At 50.2% G+C, this 13,088-nt stretch overlaps 1 long non-coding RNA gene across 3 annotated transcripts in view; it reads left to right on the top strand.

Moving 5' to 3' along the window:
- LOC110351399 (uncharacterized) overlaps positions 1-11,230 on the top strand; it is a 172,977-nt gene extending 161,747 nt beyond the window's left edge. For 2 of the 3 annotated variants that reach the window (XR_011804079.1, XR_011804081.1), the window contains exon 14: positions 10,798-11,229. This is a non-coding gene — a long non-coding RNA (uncharacterized lncRNA). Of the gene's footprint in view, positions 1-10,797 lie in introns of all 3 variants that reach the window. The other variant, XR_011804080.1, reaches the window with a different exon arrangement.
- The last annotated feature ends 1,858 nt before the right edge of the window (positions 11,231-13,088 follow it).

Genomic DNA, 13,088 nt, shown 5'->3' on the forward strand with positions numbered 1-13,088 from the left:
GTCCGAGGAGCCCTAGGGAATGAAATGTCTGGTTGGGAAAACTCGGCTCCGGAGCGGAGCAGGGTGCTGGGAAGGTGGGCGGAGGGGGCAGTGATGCAGGCGGTGATGCAGTCAGTGCCTTGTTGGCACCAGCCAGCATCACGAGGGGGTTGGTGAGGGTCTGGGGGCTCGTGGGGTGTCCCTTGGCAGGGCTGCCTCTTCTCAGACCCTCTCACAGCAGTACGCTCGCCTTCCAGCCTTTTGCTTAAACTGGGAGGCTCGTTCTTACTGGGATCGGCAGTGGGGCAGAAGCCCCGATCCCCCAGCACAGTAAATCAGCACAGCTCTGCTCGAGCTGGAACGGGACTGCCGGTGTGTGCCAAGGAGAGACGGGGATCCAAAGTGCGTTCCCTAGATCCTCCCGTTGTGTGAAGCAATCCAGCGCCTCTGGTTTCGGCGCGGTGGGGCTGGCTCGCCTCCGTCTGCTCTGTCTGCTCAATTCTGATTTCAGCAGAGCCAGTGTAAATCCAAAACAGCTCGAGGGAAGTCAGGCGAGTTACTTGAGCCTCAAATAGGCCAGAGGAGATAGGAAACTATTCACAGCTTGTAGGGAGCTGTCGACATTCTATATAAAAAGCTGGCTGAACGCAGCAACAATGTGCTATAGGCAGGGCGCTAATCTCTGTTGTTATTACGTTTCCTGACATTTCCCATTATCGGAGGCTTCGTTACGGTTGTTTATAGGACCACCAAACTTTAATCTTTCAGGTGGAAGCACATCTCCCATTGCCATCCACGGGAGGTGTCACCTCCAGGTGAAGGTTTACTTCTTCTCGATTCTGTTACACGCTGGGAAGCTGCACAAAGCCCAGCTGTACCAAAAATAGGGGAAATAGGATAAAACTGCCAAGTCTTGGAACCTGGGGGACATCAAGCCAGAGTTCCTCCTGCCTGAGCAACCTTTGCTTGTGCCATGCCGTGTGTGTGGGTACAGGTTTTAGCCCCTGGATGCATGCTGCTTCCCTGTGGGACCCCACCGCCCTGTTGGTCAGCAGGAGCCCCGCCGAGGTAAGGTTTTTGGAGGTTTAAAAGCCGTGGTGTTGGAGGCAGGATCCCAATCAGCATCTTGTCTTACCTACGATTTGTGGCTTCCTCTGCTTGCTCATCCCTGGCAGCAAGGAACCCACCAGGCCCTATAGGAAACCTACCCTGCTGCGACAGGGTGGAGGCTCCACGCCAACGTGCATGTGCCAAGAGGTAAACCAACCTTTTTCTGAGCTGGAAAGTGGCGTATTTTACTGGAAAATCCGACCAGTTTGCTTTGGCTGTGCTGCTGTACATCCTCGGGGCAGCTGTGCTCCCGCTGCCATTCCCTGGTTGGGGTCCTTCATGCCGGAGGTGTCGTGGCAGCGTGTTGGAGCTGGAACGTATCGGCCTCGTGCCAAAATAATTCACTTAGGGTTGTTTGGCTTTTTTTTTTTTTTTTTTCCGATGAAAAATCAAAATTTCCTGTGCAAGATGAGACATGATTTCAGTGGGGTGGGGGAGGATAGAGTGGTGGTGCAGGGAGAGGAAATACTTTCTTTTTTTTTTTTTTAAAAAAAAAAAAAAAAACACCCTAAAAATTACTTTTCCTTTGCAAAATAAATTGTATGACACATTTTTCTACCAGCCCTAATTTTGAACAGTATTAGTAGCTCGGTGCCAGCCTGATGAGTGCTGGAGCAGCTTACATTCGTGTAGGAAAGAGGGATAAATGCTGGCACCAAATTGCCCAAATCTGTAGCATGGGATGGGCTTTTCTCACCGGGGCCCTGTGGATACCCCAGTGTGGAGCCAGGAGAGAAGCCAATTGCAGTAGGGTCAGTGCACAGAGCTGGGCTTTTCTCATAGCTATATTAGAAATATAAATCCTATGATGAACTGTTCAAATATAGAAGAGCATTTTAGCTATCAGGTGAATGATAAAATAACTGTGAATAGGCAGCTGGGCTCGTGATGGGATAACAACCTCATGTGGAGAGAAATTGTTCCTAAAGGCTCTGGTCTGGGCTTCCCACGTTGTGTTGCAAAGCCCCACGGTGTCGTGTTGTATTTGCCCTGTGCTGGCCACATCTATCCACTGATGATGAACGAGGGAATGCAGGAGGGTGCCTTATGGGGCAGGGCACCTTGCATTTTGGGTACCTACAACACTCGAAGTCAGGTCCCAGGCCAACACCGTTGTTTCTCTTGCCCACGTTTGCCTCTTTGTGCCGGCAGCAAGGCAAGGAGGCACCGTGGTGTCCGGGGTGGGACCTCCTTGGACCCGTTTGTGTTTCATTAATAAGCCACAGAGAGCTTCAGGCTGTGGATGCCACAGCCGCTGATGGATGGGGTCGGGGTGCGTGTGAGCCCTGAGCCTCCGCCAGCTCTGCCGTTTGTCATCCCCGGACCCAAAGAGGAAAAACTGCAATTTTCAGGACATAAAGAGCAGGGGAAAAAAAAAATTCACCACTCGCTGGTTTGCTTGAAGCAAACGGATCAATAACACTTGATACATACCTAAATAAAACTGAGCCAGACCCCAGCCTGCTGCATCTCTGGGGATATATTTTGTGGCTGAAAAGGTGAAAAGGTGGCTTTCCTCCTTGGAAATGGCACATTGCTGCTTTCCCCGTTTTATGAGTATTAAGAGAAATAAACGGCAGCTTTTCTATTCTTTCTGGCTCTATATGGCTTTTGTTGAGAACATCCCAAATGCTGGTTCTCAGCACTCAAGCTCCTGCCCCTTTGCAAGGTCTGTGCAGTCTCATTGCGGCTGCTGGTCCAGGGGCAGATTTGATCCTGAGCAGTGGCAGCGGATGGGGGATTTGCTGTTTGCCTTGCAGAAAGAACAGCTGCTGGTTCTCTGCGTTCCCGAAAGGAATTTGTGGGGAGAAAAGGGGTATTGAGGAGGTATCTTCTGCAGTGGGGTGTCCTGCAAAATTGAGTTTTCCCAGTTTTATATATATATATATCTTGGTAGAGCTTTTCTTTTCTTTTTCTTTCCTTTTTGAAATATTTTGTGGAGTTTCTTTCTCCACCACTGCAGGACTGCTCTTCTTGATCAAAAACAAACCTGATTTTCCTTTGTGTTGCTCCTTCTCAAAGTACTGCCTGGATCGTGACTTTCTCTTCAGACTGTGCAATGGCATCCTGGTGGAAAACAGCGTCCTGCAGCTTCAGCAGCAAAAAGGGCCAAGGTTTCTTCTGCAACTGCTCCCATCCTGGTGGATGAGGAGACCTTCCCGGTGTGATGGAGCTTCCAACCTTCCCAGCCAGCAGGGCTGTGGTGGCTCAGCCACATCCCCAGGCACCGGCCCCGTCTCCTCCCCACCTTGCCAACACCACGCTAATTGGGGTCAGCAGGGATCTGAGTGCTCCGCGATGATGGAGCCCTCTCGTTTGTTCTCCCTCCTTGCTGGTGAGCCGTGCATAGCCCAAGGAGCAGAGCAGGAGCCAGCAGCTGGTGGGAGCCGAGTGGCTGAGCTGCAGCAACGACAAGCGCTGGCGTATGAGCTCTGAGGAGCTCCTGCGATGTGCTCTGCCACCAGAATGAGTAAATAAAAGCCTCCTCATTTATTTATGATGCAAATAGCAACTGTGCATTCAGCTCTAGGACTTGTTGATTATTTATTTAGAGCCTCCTGTCTCACAGGCACTGGCTGTTTGCGTGCAAGAGGCATCTGTCTGAGATTGTTATCCACAAACAGACATTCTGCTTCTTGGGCTGTGCTGGTTCATATTCTTGAAAGCGTGCTGTGGAAACAGAAATCCTTCCAGGGAGACACGTGTCCCCTGGTCCTTCCTTTTCAGAGTCAATAGCAGCTCGTGGTCCTGCCTTCCCTGCTCCCACCAGACCTCCGAGAAGCCCGGCCGTGCCGTATCCTGCTCCTGGGGAGCAGCTGAGCACCCTCTGCACGTGAAGGTTTCCACTGTGGTAGCACTGGGGGGGCACGGCTGCAATCTGTAGGTCCTCGGCCTCAAAAAGCTGAAGAGAAGGTGGGGAGGAGATGGATGCAGGTGGGTATGAAAACAGAGGGACAGTATTTGTGCTGACATACCCGTGATGGTTGCGTGGGGACCCCCTTCCTCCCCCCCCATTATCTCATTACCCACCGAGCTGCTCCTTGCTGAAATGTCTGTCTTTAATTATCCCATGCAGGAATCCCTGCTTTGTAAAACGATGCCACAGTTTTAGAGGAGAGGGCTGATTTCTCTGCGATTTCTCTTTTCAAAAAGCTCTATTTAACCCTTTTACTTAATTGCCAATCTTGCAGTCTGAGGGCCCACGGGCAGGAATTATTTTCTCAGCACCCCTGTGGTGGTTTTTGCAGGGTAAACTTACTTACATCCATTCAATCTTAGATCTGTGGGGCAGAAATTGAAGAATTAATTCCTACTCCGTAGTACAGCTGGCCGACCTTCATCAGAGGAAGATTAAATCCAGCCTTAGACGTCCAAGCTAAGCACCTAAGTGAGTGACTGAAGGCTCTGACCCAAGCTCAGATCCTGTAGGTCTTGGCTCTCCTCGCTTACAGACTGAGGAAAGGTTGCTGCTAAGCCAGATAGATTTTGCTTGGCTCCTCCAGCCATGGCAGGATTTCCAGGGTTTTCCAGGACTTCAGCCATTCTCATGGGTCTTCTCTGAATGTTCCTCCAGTTTTTCAGCCTGCGTCTCAAGGTGTGGGGCTGCCTAGGACATCACAGACAGGAGCCAGCCTAAATTTTGGATGCTTTGAGCAGCAAGCCTAGTCGGTGACTTAACTCCCACACAAAGTCGAGGGAGGAAAGATGATGCCTTTGGATGCCTGTAAAAAAAAATATGGTGTCTGGGCGCATAGAATTGACTATCTGTGGAACTGAGAGACTTCAGATGTGTTCAGGTGGATTCCCTTTGGGGGGCACTGCCTCCAGAAGGAGCTCAGCCCAGCCACAGACGTCCCATGGGGCACCAGCTGAAGTTGGGGTGAGTCCTTCCAGCCATTCTTGTTTGCACCCAAGGTATCAGAAGCCCCGTGACAACTACACATGGGTTGGAAAGCCTACAAAACATCTGGGGGATGGTTCAAAAAGCAAACTGCCTAACTCCATCAGATTCCCACCTCTGGCATGTAATCACTGCAGGTGGAGAAACTTGATTTGAGTCCGGTCCCTGGCTAGTGGTCCAAAGCCGAGGAACCAGGAGACATCCAGGAGCTCCTGGGCTTGGAGAAGGCATTTAAGATTCGAAGTAGGTAGAGATAAACATCAGGGAGGTAAATATTGGCCCTGCTCTCTGAGTGTGTCAGCAGAGGCGTGCAAACCCTTGCAGACTTGAAGGAATTCTGCAGCACCGAACCCAAGCACCAGGGTGCCGAGCGACTGAATCTTCAAACAAGACCGTATGTACAGCGAGCCCGCTGCCAAAAGGTAGCAGAAAATTTGATGTAAAAACAGAAATATGCTTCAGTTGCCTTGGAACATGATATCCTTCTGAGCTTGCTTGCATATCGCTTTACAAAGATCAGCTGTCCACCGAACTACCAATACCTCCCAAACTTGGCTGCGTTTCAGTGCTTGTGGGATGCAGTATAAAAAGAAAAGGAGGATGATTGAGTGTCTCTGTTTCCAATTGCCCGTGGTGCAAAGTGCCTAAATCTAAGCCCGAGTGTGGAGCTACGTCTTCTGTGCGTGGATGGCTGGGAGGGTTTCGGTGTCGTTTCTGGTTGGAGATGGGTGCGGGGGTGCTGGGAAGAAAGGAGAGCTTGGGGAAAGAGTTTCCAACTGGAAGCGACCAAAGGAAACCGATAGTTTTTATGCTGATAAATTGAAGCAGGGATTAAAGAGGTACAGAGCAATTCTTACACTCTGAAGCTCAGTCATTTGAACTCAGTTGTGGAAATCCCCCAAACCCACATCTGACGGAGCTGGACGGGTTTTTAACCGAGCAGGGGGTGCGGGCAGCTCCGAGCGGCGACATGCGGGGTGTGATGGCTGCTGCTTGAGGTGCCTGGGGGGGTGGCAGGGCTGGGATGGGGGATCTGTGCTGCTCCGAGACCAGGGATGGAGCAGAGAGCTGGGCTGTGAAGGACTGACAGCACAGCAACAAGAGCAAGCCCTGTTGGAACAGCTGCTGCGCTTTAGTTTTTTGGTGTCTCCCCACCTGTAGCTCCTTGAACCTTCCCTTCCATTCCTTCAGTCTTTATTTCATTTGCCTAATAAAAACCCCTTTCCCTCTCCCAGCAGAGATACTGGAGCACAGCCCACGGGCTGGGAGGGGAAAGCTGCAGCTTGGCTTCTCCTCCCCGACCAGCAGCCAGCTCCGTATCTCTGGATGGATCCAGCAGGAGCACAGCAGCCTGCCTCCGAGAAGCCCCCGCGCTCTGCCAGGGCCACACAGGTAGCAGCGAGCCTGATACCAAGTCAAGTGCAACAGCTGGGAGTCCTTTTTGTCCTCTTGCCTCCCCTGTGTTTCAGAGCAGTAGCTCTCAGATGTCCAGAGCTCCAGATGCTCCAGATTCTTGCACCAACACACGGGCAGGCGCGTGCCCATGGCTCTGCCGGCACGGAGCGCAGCGGCTGGCCGAGAGCAACGTGCCTGCTGGGTGCTCTGCGGCACTGAGAGTGCCCAAATCTGTCCTCTTCTATTCAGGTATTCAGGAAGAAAAATGCAGAATCCCCTCTGTGCCACAGATGGGCTCATACATGGCTTGGCTTCAGTTTGGGCAGGGTCCCTACATTCTGCTCTCGTGACACCTCTGGTAACAGCAGGCGGCTGCCACCGGGTGAGCACAGCCGTGGATTTGAGTAAAAGAGCTTAAAGCTTGTACCTGGCTGCTGCCTGGCTTGGCATTTATTTCTTACCGGTGCTCTTCCACTTCCCGGCCTCGCTTTCCATGATTTATCCTGACCTTTGGTGGCTGTTCTCAGGGCTGGTTATGGAGATGACTAAATGGTGTTTAAAAGCCCAGATCCGCGCCTGTTTTCATGAATATAATCAAAAAGCAGGATGTGGTGGTTGCAAACTGCTAGCAATAAATGCTGGTTAAAGAAATGAGCGTATGCCCCAGACCTGATGAATTTTAGGAGGGGCAGCCAGTCATCCAAAGTGCACTCAGTAAAGCATGCTAGGAACTGCTTCGTCCCTTTTGCTCCCTGAGACATTTGTTCTCCAGCCTGGGAACGGGCGCACTGCCACGTGCCTTGTCTGAGTAACCACCAGCACCATAACAGCATAAACAAATTGCATAAACAGAGAATTCCCTAACAGCAGGACTAGCAAATTACGGCCCTGTGAGCTGTCCAGTGCAGAGAAGGAAGTAAAAAGAAATTATATCAGGAATTAATTGTAAACAGACAGGGAGCCCAGCGCCAATGGTGCAGGTAGGGTCCCCATCCCATAGGGAAAAGACAAAAAAGGGGACAAGAAAACTACAGGAAAATACGCTTTGAACATTCACAGAAGAAACACGAATGCAGGGGTTTGTTCGGCGAGGGTGACTCTGGATTTCTCCTAATGAACTCTAATGCAAAGAGGAAATTAAAGAGCTCTGTTTTCCACTCTGCCCAGTCGCAAAGCATCTGCACTGGGAGCAGGGCTGGTGTCAGGGACGGATGCTTTAATGCACTCTGGGGATCAGAGGAGGCCAAGGAAGAAAGCTTCTGCGCTCAGGCTGACAAATGGTACTGCTCAGGATTTTCTGACAGAGTATTCTTAGTTTTGTTAACAAAAACAAACAAGTAATTCAACATAACTTAAACTTTAAGCAGGAGAAGATCAGCCTGGACAAATTTCCCAGCCGAGTGTTTTTTTTTTTTGTTCTTTTATTTTCTGACAGCATGTTCCAAGATTGTCCAATATGTGAGACCATTTATTTTTTGAAATAGAAACATCCATCTTTCTAGACCATAATACGTTGAATTGTAAGTTAAGTATTGCATGAATGGGGCTTCTTTGCTGAAGGTTTGGGAGAATTGAAACCAAATGTTTAAAAATTATCTATCCAAAATGCTTGGCTTGACTGAACTCAAGCGACTGTTGTTTTTTTTTTGAACTATAAACAATATTGAGATTCTGACTGTTTATCCCCATATGCCTTGGAAAGTGTTTACAATTTTCAGACGTTTTTCAGGAACTCAAAACCTGTTTCTGATGTATATTTATGCTGGCAGCTGGTATCTAAAGGACAGCTCAGCTCCTCGAAAAGTGGAAGCGTATGACAGTTTTCCCTTTCGGAAAGCTGGTACGAAATGTGATGTCAGAGCAGGACGAGCCCCGAGCCGTGTCGGAGTCCCTGCAGCATCCCGTGGTGTTGGCAGGGCTGGCTCCTGCTGTCCTCCCTGCCGTAACCTCCTCGGAGGCGATGAAAGCCCAGACGTGTGGTTTGGGTCCTGCTGACGGGTGCAGTGATGCAGATGCTCAGTCTCGCTATTCCAGCAGCATCCTCCAGACCCCCTTACACCGGGATCTGCTCGGGAAGACGTGGCTTGTGCCAGCCAGGGCCAGGTGGAGCTCGTGTGGCACCTCTTGCTCGTGCAGAGCTACATCAGAGAGATCCCATTTACCCAGGCTGACTTGGCCATGCCCTGAGGGAGCCAGCCCTGCCAGCAGCTCGCATGGGCAGCCACCAGTAATTTCTTTACTTAAGCTTGAATTGTGTGAAGTGGAGCACTTGGGCCTCAGACCAACACTGGTTTTGAATCAAATGGAACCAAAGTATGGTTTTTTGTTTGTTTGTTTTTATTGTTTTGTTTTGTTTGTTTGTTTTGTTTGTTTTTTAATCATGTCTTGGTGATGCTCTTGGTTCTCTCTCTGTAATACCCATGGCAGGCGGTGAGAGGCATGTCTGGGGATCCTTGGCTGTGGCTTCACTTGGGGCAACCTCGCTGAGCTGAAATGATTTTTTGGTCAAAGTAGTTTTTTTTTTTTTTTTTAAATAAAATAAAATAAAATAAAAACAGGTAGAAAACATCTGGAATTCCAAAAAATAGAGGGATTTTCCTGAACTGGTGATGTGGTCCCCATCGTGGGTGGAGGCTGTTCCCATTACTGGGGGGCTGGCACTCGCAGCCCCCAGCCCCTTGTGCTGCTGTGGCCCCCCGGGGAGCAGAGGCAGGGCTGCTGCAGGCAGAGCACCCCGAGATTCCTGGGCTGTGCTGTGCTGTGCAAGCAGAAGGCTTAAATAGCAGTCACCCCCTCCTGCAGGTCTGTCTGGAAGTGCAGCCCGACACGCTTAAAGGTTTCTCCAGCCTGGGGGACACGGTGCTGATGGCGCTTGGACTGGAGCAGGCAGACAGGAGCTGTTCACGGAGCCGTGCCCTTTGCCAGCCAGCCCTGTGCAGGAGCCCACGTCTGGAGGAAACGACCCTGGGGGCTGCGTGCCATTAGCTCAGCTACAGCCTGGCCGGGAGGCGGAGGAGTGCTGCGAAGTGTCCCCAGACCACAGCCAGATGGACACTGCCAGTCCCGGGGGTGCCATCAGCGAGAAGTGCCCCGCAGCATTTGTTGTAGGCACCGAGAGCATTATAAACCTGTGGCTGCCTCCCTGATCTCCCCTCTGAGTGCTGAACAAGCCTCCTTTTGCTTGGGAGGTGAAATGCAGCGTGGTAAAAGCACAAACACTGGAGCACACCTCGAAGCTGGCCGCCCCAGGACCCCTGGGACGCGCAGAGAGGCCAGGAATTAGCTCAGTGACTGCGTCTGCCCGGTCGATGCAGTGCATTCAGCCCCGCTCCTCTGTGCTCCTAAACTTGTCCTTCTCAGGAGAATTGTTTTACTCGGCTGCCTTCCCTTCCGTGCCCCGCCGTAGGGGGTCTCTGGCAGCGAGCAGGATAGAAAATGTATTGATTCTGCTCCATAAGCCCCGTGCGCGGGGAGGTAAGTGCTCCCCAGCCGATACCTTTCAGTCATTGCCTTCAGATGTTGCTCACATGCCCTAAATCACAGCTGTTGGTGAAAGAACAAAAGGAATGAGCTGAAGAAACCGTGACCGAGCAGGGCTAATCCTGTCTCAAACACCACCGTTACCCGGCGCTGATGGAGGAAACCGCGGAGGCCAGGTGCTGGGTGTGGGTGAAGAAGGACCTGCCACCAGCAGCAGTGCTCTGGTTGCAGGGTTTAAGCTTCCCAACAAAATATCAGCAGCTGTGACACCAGCCTGGGCTTCTGGGCAGGGGCAGGAGGCTTGGGAGGGCTCGTACATGGCCGTGGGGCAGCTCTTCAGTGACATCAAATGTATTTCTTGGATAACTTGCTTCGTTCTCCTAACGAGGCCCACAAATTAGGGCCTGCGACTGCTGTAGAGAGGAAATAGCAAGGAAGTTTGGCACAGGAACACGTACTTGTGGCTGATAAGCTGCTTTTAAAGTTCCTCTGCTGTGCAAGCGACCTCAGGTAATGCTCCAGGCAGCGACTTCGCCCTCCAGAAAGCACCCAGTTGTCCCAAGACCCATCAGATGATTATTACCATTATTAATAGTATTTAACGATGCTGAAGGGCAGGCGCTGAGTCTTTTCTGAAAGCCCTGCTGGCTTCCAGCCCCTTCGTCCCATCCATAGGGTGCTGCTGGCTCGTTGGGCTCCTCCAAGGTCCCGGGCTGAGCACCCGGCTGGGTGGTGCACCCAAGGGTGGTCCCAGCGAGTGATGCTGAGCCGGAGCACAGCGTCAGAGCTGAATTTAGGAGGGTTTTCCCCACGGAGCACTGAGCCGTGCTGCCTGCACGATGGAGCAAGCAGGAGCCGTGCTCCAGCCACCGAGCAGCGGTGAGGACAGGCACTAAGATGAAGGAGGTCTGATTTTTTTTTTTTTTTTTCAGGAACGTTGCTGGCCAATGTCTTAGGTAATAAGTGCTGTGGATGGAGGAATGCAGCCTTGTTATTGCCTGGCTAAGGGGAATTCATTCTACGCATTGGCTTTCCCAGAGTTTTCCACCCAGGCGTCGCTGACTCCTTACCACCGCATAGACATTTCTGTATTTCAGCAAAATTCCCCACGTCTAATCTGGATAGTCCTGGCTGGGTGGAGTGCAAAACCCACATTGTTAACTCCGGATAACAGTAATTAAAAGAAAATAAAATCAAAGGTGCTCAGAAAAGAAATGGAACATTTTTCTCTGGAAGCCAAAAGATTATATTAAACTTCGTCGGTTTAATAAAATATTATGAAGTTTGGGAGCGTGTTTTCCCTGGGACTTAATCTGTTTATACATCTAAAAAAGTAAATAGAATATCGCTTTCCTTGACCACACAGAAAACCCGATCTACGGGGGCTGCCGTGCCGTGTGTATTTCTTGGTGCATTGCTTCCACCTCGGGTTTCACGTGGGGTCGGGGGGAGCAGAAATTTGGCAAAGCCGGTGCCAAAGCACCGTGGACATGGCAGGCTAAGGGGGAACGGCAGGGAGAGCTGCGAGGACCTGACTTCTCAAGGTGTTTGGCTGTCTCAAGGCAGTAGTAAGACATGGAGAAGCCTGAAGTGGAAGATAAAGCTGGGGAAACAATGCCAACAAGGCCGGGAGCTGAGCTGGGGAGTTCAAGCCAGGCAGAGCCCCCCCAGCTCGGTCGGTTCTGCAGGCTGGACCTGACGTGAGTGGCTGATTCTGTGTTTTCCCCTCTTTTCACAAACCTCCCCACTCTTTCCAGGTTGCTGCCGCCAGCAAAAAGAGAGCACAGCCTCTCAGTACCCGTAAACTTTATTAAATCTTAAATTAAATTAAAATCAGTCTGTTTCATACTGAAATAGCACCAAAGGGAGAAAGATGACAATATCACAGAGCAGAGGGGAGGGAGGAGAGAAAACCCAGAAACCATTATATATGAACAAGAATTTTTTTTAATGGTTAAGAAAGTGGGCATTTTTTTCCCCAGATCTGGAGACCGAACATTGTATCTGCTCGTGTGTGTGCGAGAGAACCGAGGAGGCTAAGAAGGATGAGCATCAAGACCATGAAGTGCAGGTTGGCATCAACAAATGTGCTGGCCGTTGGGCTTTGCACCCCAGAGCCCACCCCAAATACCACTTGGAGGAGCCTCCTGTGCTGATCTTCATGGCATATTGGCCTTTATATTCCTTTTAGCTGTATAAATTCTCAGGTGGCAGCTTTTTGGTGGGAGTCAATGACGTTCGCAGCATGAACACAGCTCACTGCGACGTGGCCACAGCCCGTCCTCGCCCTTCCCGAAATCCCAGCACCAGGAGCCGCAGCAGAGGCTGGGATGCGTCCTGCCAAACTGCACTGGCAAAGGAAAACCCAAGCTGTCTGAAACATTCAGGGTGTTTTATGGCTTTCTTTGCTTTTAAAACAAATGTTCTAAAAATCCAAGTGTTACGTGGTGTATAATAAGTGTAAGCTTTATCAGTGCCTGCTGGCACGCTGGATTATTAAAACCAGAAGGACTTAAGTATACCTGATTAGCTTCTTATCATTAATGTATTGATTTTTCTGCCTTTTTTTTTTTTTTTTTTAAAGCACACTATAGGTCACTTTCATTTTTATTTATAGCTGCTTTTGCTTTCTCCTCCTAGTACAGATGCTCGATCCTGTGGGCCTAGGAGGGCTGCAGCTTTTGACAGTTTACTTCCAATTCTTCTTAGGTTAAAATAATCTAAACTTCATGGCTGGATTTTAAAATAAGCCTGAAGAGTTTAGAGGCTTAAATGTTATTAGAGTTCAAAGGGATTTGATTGCATGACCTCTTTTTAAAAGCCATTGTTCATACGTGGAGGGATTTTCAAAAATACTTAGGGCCCAGATCAAAAAAATCAATTACAGCCCCTGATCCCCAAATAGTTTTACTAGGTGTGCATCGGGGGAGTCAAAGCCTCAGAAATTAATGGAAGTAAAGCATCAGAGCGTTTTTGGGAAGGTGTGCCCATGGAGTTGAGTTCAGTGTGCTGGGCAGTGTTTTAAAGGCACGTGTGATAGTTGGGCCTGTGTACGCACCGAAACTATCTGGGTTTAATGGCAGTGATTTGGTGGCAGTTGCAGAATCTCATTTGTAGGAAGGTGCTTTGTATCCCTACAGCTAGCTCAATGTGGGAAGAACAATCTGAGGCACCACAAAGCAGCTTTATACTGGTCTAAATGTGACCATATGAGAGACAGTGG

This window comes from Anas platyrhynchos, chromosome 19 (genome assembly GCF_047663525.1).
Source record: "Anas platyrhynchos isolate ZD024472 breed Pekin duck chromosome 19, IASCAAS_PekinDuck_T2T, whole genome shotgun sequence".
NCBI lineage: Eukaryota > Metazoa > Chordata > Aves > Anseriformes > Anatidae > Anas > Anas platyrhynchos.